General features: G+C 46.3%; 1 long non-coding RNA gene across 1 annotated transcript; it reads right to left on the reverse strand.

Annotated features, from left to right (window-relative positions):
* Window positions 1-272: 272 nt before the first annotated feature.
* LOC128411280 (uncharacterized) lies at window positions 273-5870 on the reverse strand. Its single transcript, XR_008329747.1, has 3 exons — window positions 5696-5870; window positions 2657-2821; window positions 273-1351 (listed from the first exon to the last, which is right to left on the reverse strand). It is a non-coding gene; the product is annotated as an uncharacterized LOC128411280 (long non-coding RNA).
* Window positions 5871-6636: the final 766 nt, after the last annotated feature.

A 6636-nucleotide genomic window follows, 5' to 3' on the forward strand; every position in this document is an offset into this window, starting at 1 on the left:
AAACTCTTTGAGAACACAGAGGGCTTGTCCACACTGGAGTATAATGTGGAGTTGAAATTGCTCATCACGTGTTCTCATTAAGTTTTTGCCATCCACGTGATGTGCATTGCAAAGAACTGCAGTCACACACATTCTCCCCCCTGACCTCAGATTTCCCCAATTTGGGGACAATCCACTTAATTGTTGAAAAAACCGAGCTCGCTCTGCTGCACTTAGGTAGTGGTATGCTATGCAGTGGACATGAAATATACTCGGAGTCCTGTAGTGATTTCATGCTCTTTATTGCACCTCGTAAAACAGTGATTGAATTGCACCCCCCCAAACCTCAGGCTTTTATATACATTATTTACACAATGAGTCCCGTCTGATTGGCTGATTCTGCTTCCCTCCTGGAGCCTGATTGGTCTTTTCCTGCAAGCCAATCAGTTGTTGCATTCTAGGATCCTACTTGCCTATTGTTTTAGGATCCAAGCTTAGTGCATAACAGGACATTTCCCTGTGGGTGGAGCAATCCCTTGGGACGGCGCAGTCCACTACTGACCACTTTAGCAGCCCTTATTCTGATCTGAGCTTTCACCGAATATTGCTGACACATTTTCAAGGATGTGATTGCAATCCTAGAGAAAAATCGGGGATGGTGGGAAGTGACCCTTGGCTGTCAAATGAAAATAGACAGTTTGAGGAAAGGGGGCTAATTCCAGAGTATTCTTAGTATCTGCACAGGGTTGGCAGTCTTTTACACACAACTTGCCTACAAAAGCCTTCTTCCGTTTTATTTCAGTCTCTTCTCCCATTTATTGCTTTGATTTTGTTAGTTTTTCAGTTTGAGCTGTCGACATATAAATTGGATGGGGGAATAAAAGATGGTGCCACACATTTAAAAGTGCACCCATTGAACGTTGAGCATCCTCTGTAATTCCTGACTCTTGTGTGTGTGGTGTGTCTGCCTGCAAATCCTCTCCAAACATATTATTCCTTGTGGGATGAAATTACTTCCTTTAGCATTAGAGGGGGGGAGGATTCTAACTGAGTTGGAAAGCGTTTTCCTCCCACGGCATGGACTCCTTCCTGGAATAAATTTGAGATACAGTGATCTTGAGAAGTTGACTAGTCATACTCTGAAGTATGAAGAGAATGTAAGAGAGGAAGTGGTGGTTGGTGAGTCAGCATGAGTAATCTGGTTACAGTGAACATGAAGACTGGAGTTGAGTTTTCTCCCCTGTTAATCATTTCATTATTAATATTTTTAAAATGCAAGGAAATAAGTGATATTATGCCTTTGTTGCTAGCAGTTGCTTTTCATCAATCCTTCACAAAGTGGTACCATCTCTAGATCAGTTTCTATCACCTTCTTTCAAAGAACATGGAGAGAAGAAAAGAGGGGAAAGGAAGAAAGAGAAGGGTAAGCAGCTTTCTTTTCTATCATTGCCCAATTTAGCAGGCTATGTGGCTTAAGGATATACTGGCACCTTAAGATTTAGCTGCTCTTCCCAGCATGGTTCAGAATCCAGTGCATTCTCATGTGCAAAGGGTGGCCTTCTGTTGTACAGCAGTTTTCTGACAATTGAATTCTCAGTGTTTTACCTTCCCTAATTAATCTGCTTTAGCTTTAGAATCTTACCTAGCTGAGAAAGAGTCTTGCAGACAAATTGGGAGTGTTGCAGACAGACTGAACACTGAGCAGTGAAGTGGTGCAGAGAGCTGAGAGTCCTTGGAAATAGAGTTCAGAATACAGTGCTGGTTGTTGCACAGACCTGCAAATCAGGATGTCTCTGATTTTTGTGGAGAGCCCCTTATAATGCTGGAAAAAAACTTTTTTCTTTTCCATTGCTCTTTTTGTAGCACTATGCCACAAATCCAGTGTGCCCTTCCTTAAATATACACTTACAGATCAAGGTCTTCAGCTTCTGTGAGAAAGTGATCTGAATAGCTTGTTGCTATGTTGGGCTGACTACCCGTGACAACCATCTAAAACGTAGTACCTGAAAAATTCAGCATGCAAAATGCCAATAATTCGGGTTAATGGAAATGATTCCGATGGATTTGGTGCCAGTGCAGTACTGTAGTTTATTTTACTTTCAGTGTATGTCAATGTGCTGCAAGCTAGGTTTGGGCATTTGACCATTCAAATAACATTTGGCCAAGTCACTAAGTCAAATGTTGGCCAATAATGTGCAAGCATTTTTGAAGCATTAACCTAATAGAATAATGTTAAAAAGGTAAAGGTAAAGGTACCCCTGCCCGTACAGGCCAGTCTTGACAGACTCTGGGGTTGTGCGCCCATCTCACTTAAGAGGCCAGGGGCCAGCGCTGTCTGGAGACACTTCCGGGTCACGTGGCCAGCGTGACAAAGCTGCATCTGGCGAGCCAGCGCAGCACACGGAAACGCCGTTTACCTTCCCGCCAGTAAGCGGTCCCTATTTATCTACTTGCACCCGGGGGTGCTTTCGAACTGCTAGGTTGGCAGGCGCTGGGACCGAGCAACGGGAGCGCACCCCGCCGTGGGGATTCGAACCGCCGACCTTTCGATCGGCAAGCCCTAGGCGCTGAGGCTTTTACCCACAGCGCCACCCGCATAATGTTAGGAGATAATTAATTGTAAAATTGTGTTAATTACCAAAAAAAACCTCAGTTGCTCCAATAATAGTCAGATTACCCGTTTAAAAGTATTCAGGTGTTGAAAGTGCAGCCCCTCACAGGAGCTCTGCAGAGCAGCCTACTAGATCTCATGCAGGATCTACTTCCGGGTTCCGCAGCGAGAAGAATTGTGACAGGGTCAGCCCTAGGCAGTGGCCTTTGTTCTTGCTGACGTCTTCTTTTCCTGTTTGGGATGGTTGCAAATGTAGCAGGCAGACAACAAAAGATGCTTTGTTGTGCTTCTTGGCTTGACCCCTAACACTGCTGTAGTGTTAGGAGGCAAACAACCTTTTGTCTTTGTCCATGGAGTTTTCTTGGCAAGGATACTGGAGTGGCTTGCCGGTTCCTCCTCCAGGTGGATCACGTTTGGTCAAAACTCTCCACTATGACCTGTTCATCTTGTGTGCCCTGCTCGGCGTAGTTCATAGCTTCTCTGAGTTCTTCAAGCCCCTTCGCCACGGCAAGGCAGTGATCCATGAAGGGGAAACAACCTTTAGTCTTCCTATATAACACTATAGCGAATTCTGTTTTAAGATGTAAGCTGCTATCTGCAATGCGGCATTTATTTATCTGATGCATTTTTGCACCTACTTGACAGTCAGAAAGGCTCCTGGAGAGCCTTACATGCAATCAGTAAAGAAAGGAAAAAAGGAAAGAAAGACAGCCCTTGTCTTTACCATCTAAAAGATGCAATAATTAAAAAGAAAGAAAGAAAGAAAGTTGGTGAGGAAAGAGGAAAAAAGAGAACTGGGCACCTATTCTTCAATAGTAGTTCTGATCATGACCAGCTGGAAAGAGAAGCAGTTTCAGGGAGAGGATGGGGCAAATATGGCTGGGCTTCCAGCTAAGCCCATGGGGTGGCCTTGCTTTCCATCTCACCCGCTGCTGCAACCTGATGGAATAGCATGAATGCTACCTAGTGATGGGTGTTAGTGTGTCTCTCTCTGTGTGTAGGCATAGGCTTGATGCAACTTGTCTTTCAGCAGAGCCGATGGAATGTGTTTGCCATTGTTTGACAACATGTGGCTGCAGTCACAGTCTAGGTGGTCAATAGCAGCGGTGTAGCTAGCTGCTCAGGTATGGGGGCGTGTCCTGCAGCCAGGGGCGGGGCGATCCACCTGTGGGGGTGGGGCGAGTCTCCCTGACGCTTGGAGCCTCTACGCTGCCTCCCCCTCAGCTGTAGGGTGGCTGAGGGAGAGGCAAGTCCCACACTGCCGTTTCAGGCAGCACGGAACCTGCAGGCACCTAAGCCACCACATCACTCCTAAAAAGTTTCGTGAGCCCATTTTTTTTTTAAAAAACCAAAACTCGTTTTGTCACCCCTCACCCCTCCCCCTCAGTGATGACACCCAGGGCAGACTGCACCCCCTGCACCCCCTTCCTCCACCACTGGTCAATGGATAATATTTTGACCAGCCCATTAACTTGAGGGACAACTCTGCTTCCAGCCCATGTGGCTGGCATTAGGTCAAGGGCACCTTAGTAGGGCCACATTGTCCTTGCAACAGGCACTGTGGGTGTTTTCTCCAATATGAATGGATGGCCAACCACCTACCTTTGTCTGCTTCACAATTCTTCACCCAAATGCCTATTTTTTACCCCGTTTCCAAATGGGACTTGAAGGGGGGCAATGAACACACACACACCCCAATTTTGAGCAGCCAGACCTATCAGTTCCACAGTTCCACACTGAGTCTTCTGGAGGTTTAGCAGTTTGTTTTCCTTCTCGCCAAGTAGGTAGGCTTTGTAGCAATTCTAAATTGGCCAGTCCAGCCCTAATTGCAACAGCAGTTCAACAACATTCTGATTTGTGTTTGGGTGGCTCCTAAAATGCTGTCAATTCTGCCTTTATAAAATGGAAGTTCTTGCCATATGCTTCCTTGACCTGAGCAATTATTTCTCAGGATGCTTTGAATGATGCAATTTCCTCCAGCAATATCACTTAATTCCTGTTGCTCTCTGGGACCAGAAGTAAACCCAGTTAAGAGGAAATTGCCTTTAAAGGGACATTTTGAGGTAAGAATTGGTGGGTGTGGGAAGAGTTAACCTTCGCACCCACCAATTCCCATCTGCAATTCTCATCTCAAGGTTACCTTTGTGTAACCTTGATAAACACAGTAGTTTTGGGAACATGTGTTCGCAGACGTAGACGTGTTCGTTCCTTGTGCAGCTGTGTTTGTGGAAGCTCCAGCCATTTCAGACGGAATATGCACAGAACTATCAATAGGACTGTAGTTTTAACGAGGCATTAAACCCAACTTTTGCAAAGCTTGAGACAGGGGTCCTACATCAGCCCTGGGGCATATTTTGGCCACAAAATGCCAATTTCCCAGAAGAAAAACTATGATTCACAGGAACTCCACAACAACAGGCAAAACACGCACACAAACACCAAAACAAATAAAGCACAGAACCCCCCCACCCACCCAATAAAGCAGGTCACACCCTCCACAAATAGGCACCCCCCCAAAAAAGGCCAAAAAACCTCATGAAAAAAATTGAGACAGACTGGGCCTTAAGGTATCCTGGTGTCCATGGGCACCATGGAAAAAAGAATCTTCTTTAAATCTCTTTTAGATCAAGAGACAAATAGGAAGTTTCAAAGCTATGAAGTAAAGGTTAGGTTCTGTGTGGAAAATCTTTGTACAGTGGTACCTCTGGTTAAGAACTTAATTTGTTCTGGAGGTCCATTCTTAACCTGAAACTGTTCTTAACCTGAAGCACCACTTTAGCTAATGGGGCCTCCCGCTGCCACCATGTCGCCAGCACACGATTTCTGTTTTCATCCTGAGGTAAAGTTCTTAACCCTAGGTACTACTTTCAAGTTAGCAGAGTTTGTAACCTGAAGCGTTTTTAACCCGAGGTGCCACTGTAAATGAAGCTTAAGGAATCTACCCCCCCCCCTTTTTTTGCTGATTTACATATACCAATCTTCATTTCAAAATTCTACTGCCAGACTTCAGGTGCAGGAAACTGAATCTGTTTTGTTCAGTAGCAGAAGCGGGGTGAGGTGGCAACACTTACTTGACCTCCCGACAGTAGCGTCAGTGCTACATACCAGGAGGGAAAGTTGGGGGAGCCAGGTGGTGGGGAGGTCGGTTCTGCACCATCTTGCGATGCGTATGGGCTCTGCTGGTATGTTTGCACAGCGCTGGCCTTCATGCCACCTTGTCCATCCTCCCAGTACTCAGCGGAAACTCCACAGCCAAGAGGTCAGGAAAGCGCCCACTGCACCATCTGCTACTACATACAAAGGAAAAACCAAATCCATGTGAGAAGGTGGATGCCTTAGAGGGGAACCTTTTCATCTTCTGAGGGCTGCATTCCCTCCGTGTCAGCGTGTTGAGGGCTACAATGCAGGTGATGGGTGGAGCAGGAGCTAAAAGTACCTATCTCTTCTCTCCCTCTTTCTGCCTTCCCCTTTGTTCTCTTTTCCTCTCTCTTCCTTCCCAGCAGGCTATCAGGGGAAGCACACCTGGCTCTTTCCAGAGGTCTGACCTGATTGTATACAGAGGGCTACCCTTCTCCTTCAACCACTACAGTATTTTCTGCTCTCCCCTCTCACCATCCCCCCCCCAGGATGGTGCAGTGGTTAGAGCAGGGGTTGTCAGCCTGGTCCCTACCACCCACTAGTGGGTGTTTCAGGATTCTAGGTGAGCGGTAGGGGGTTCTACGGCACAAGCTGAATCCTCCTTCCATCGAGCACTGGTGGGCGGTGAGGAAATTTTACCATCAAGAAAGATGCATTAGTGGCCGGTAGGTATAAAAAACCCATGACTACCCATGGGTTAGAGAATGGGTTAGACATGGAAGTTACCAGATGAGACGAAATGCAGTCCAGCTTTTTATGTGCATTGGTTGAGATAGAGGGAGCAGGTAAGGACTTCCCTAACTTACAGGTCATGCGTAATGTTGGTTTGCAGTGGCGTCTTGCTGCTAAAGTTGCATGCAGCTCACTTTGGATTAGATTAATTGTCTAGACGTGAGCACAGGCTGGGC

This window comes from Podarcis raffonei, chromosome 3 (assembly GCF_027172205.1).
Source record: "Podarcis raffonei isolate rPodRaf1 chromosome 3, rPodRaf1.pri, whole genome shotgun sequence".
NCBI lineage: Eukaryota > Metazoa > Chordata > Lepidosauria > Squamata > Lacertidae > Podarcis > Podarcis raffonei.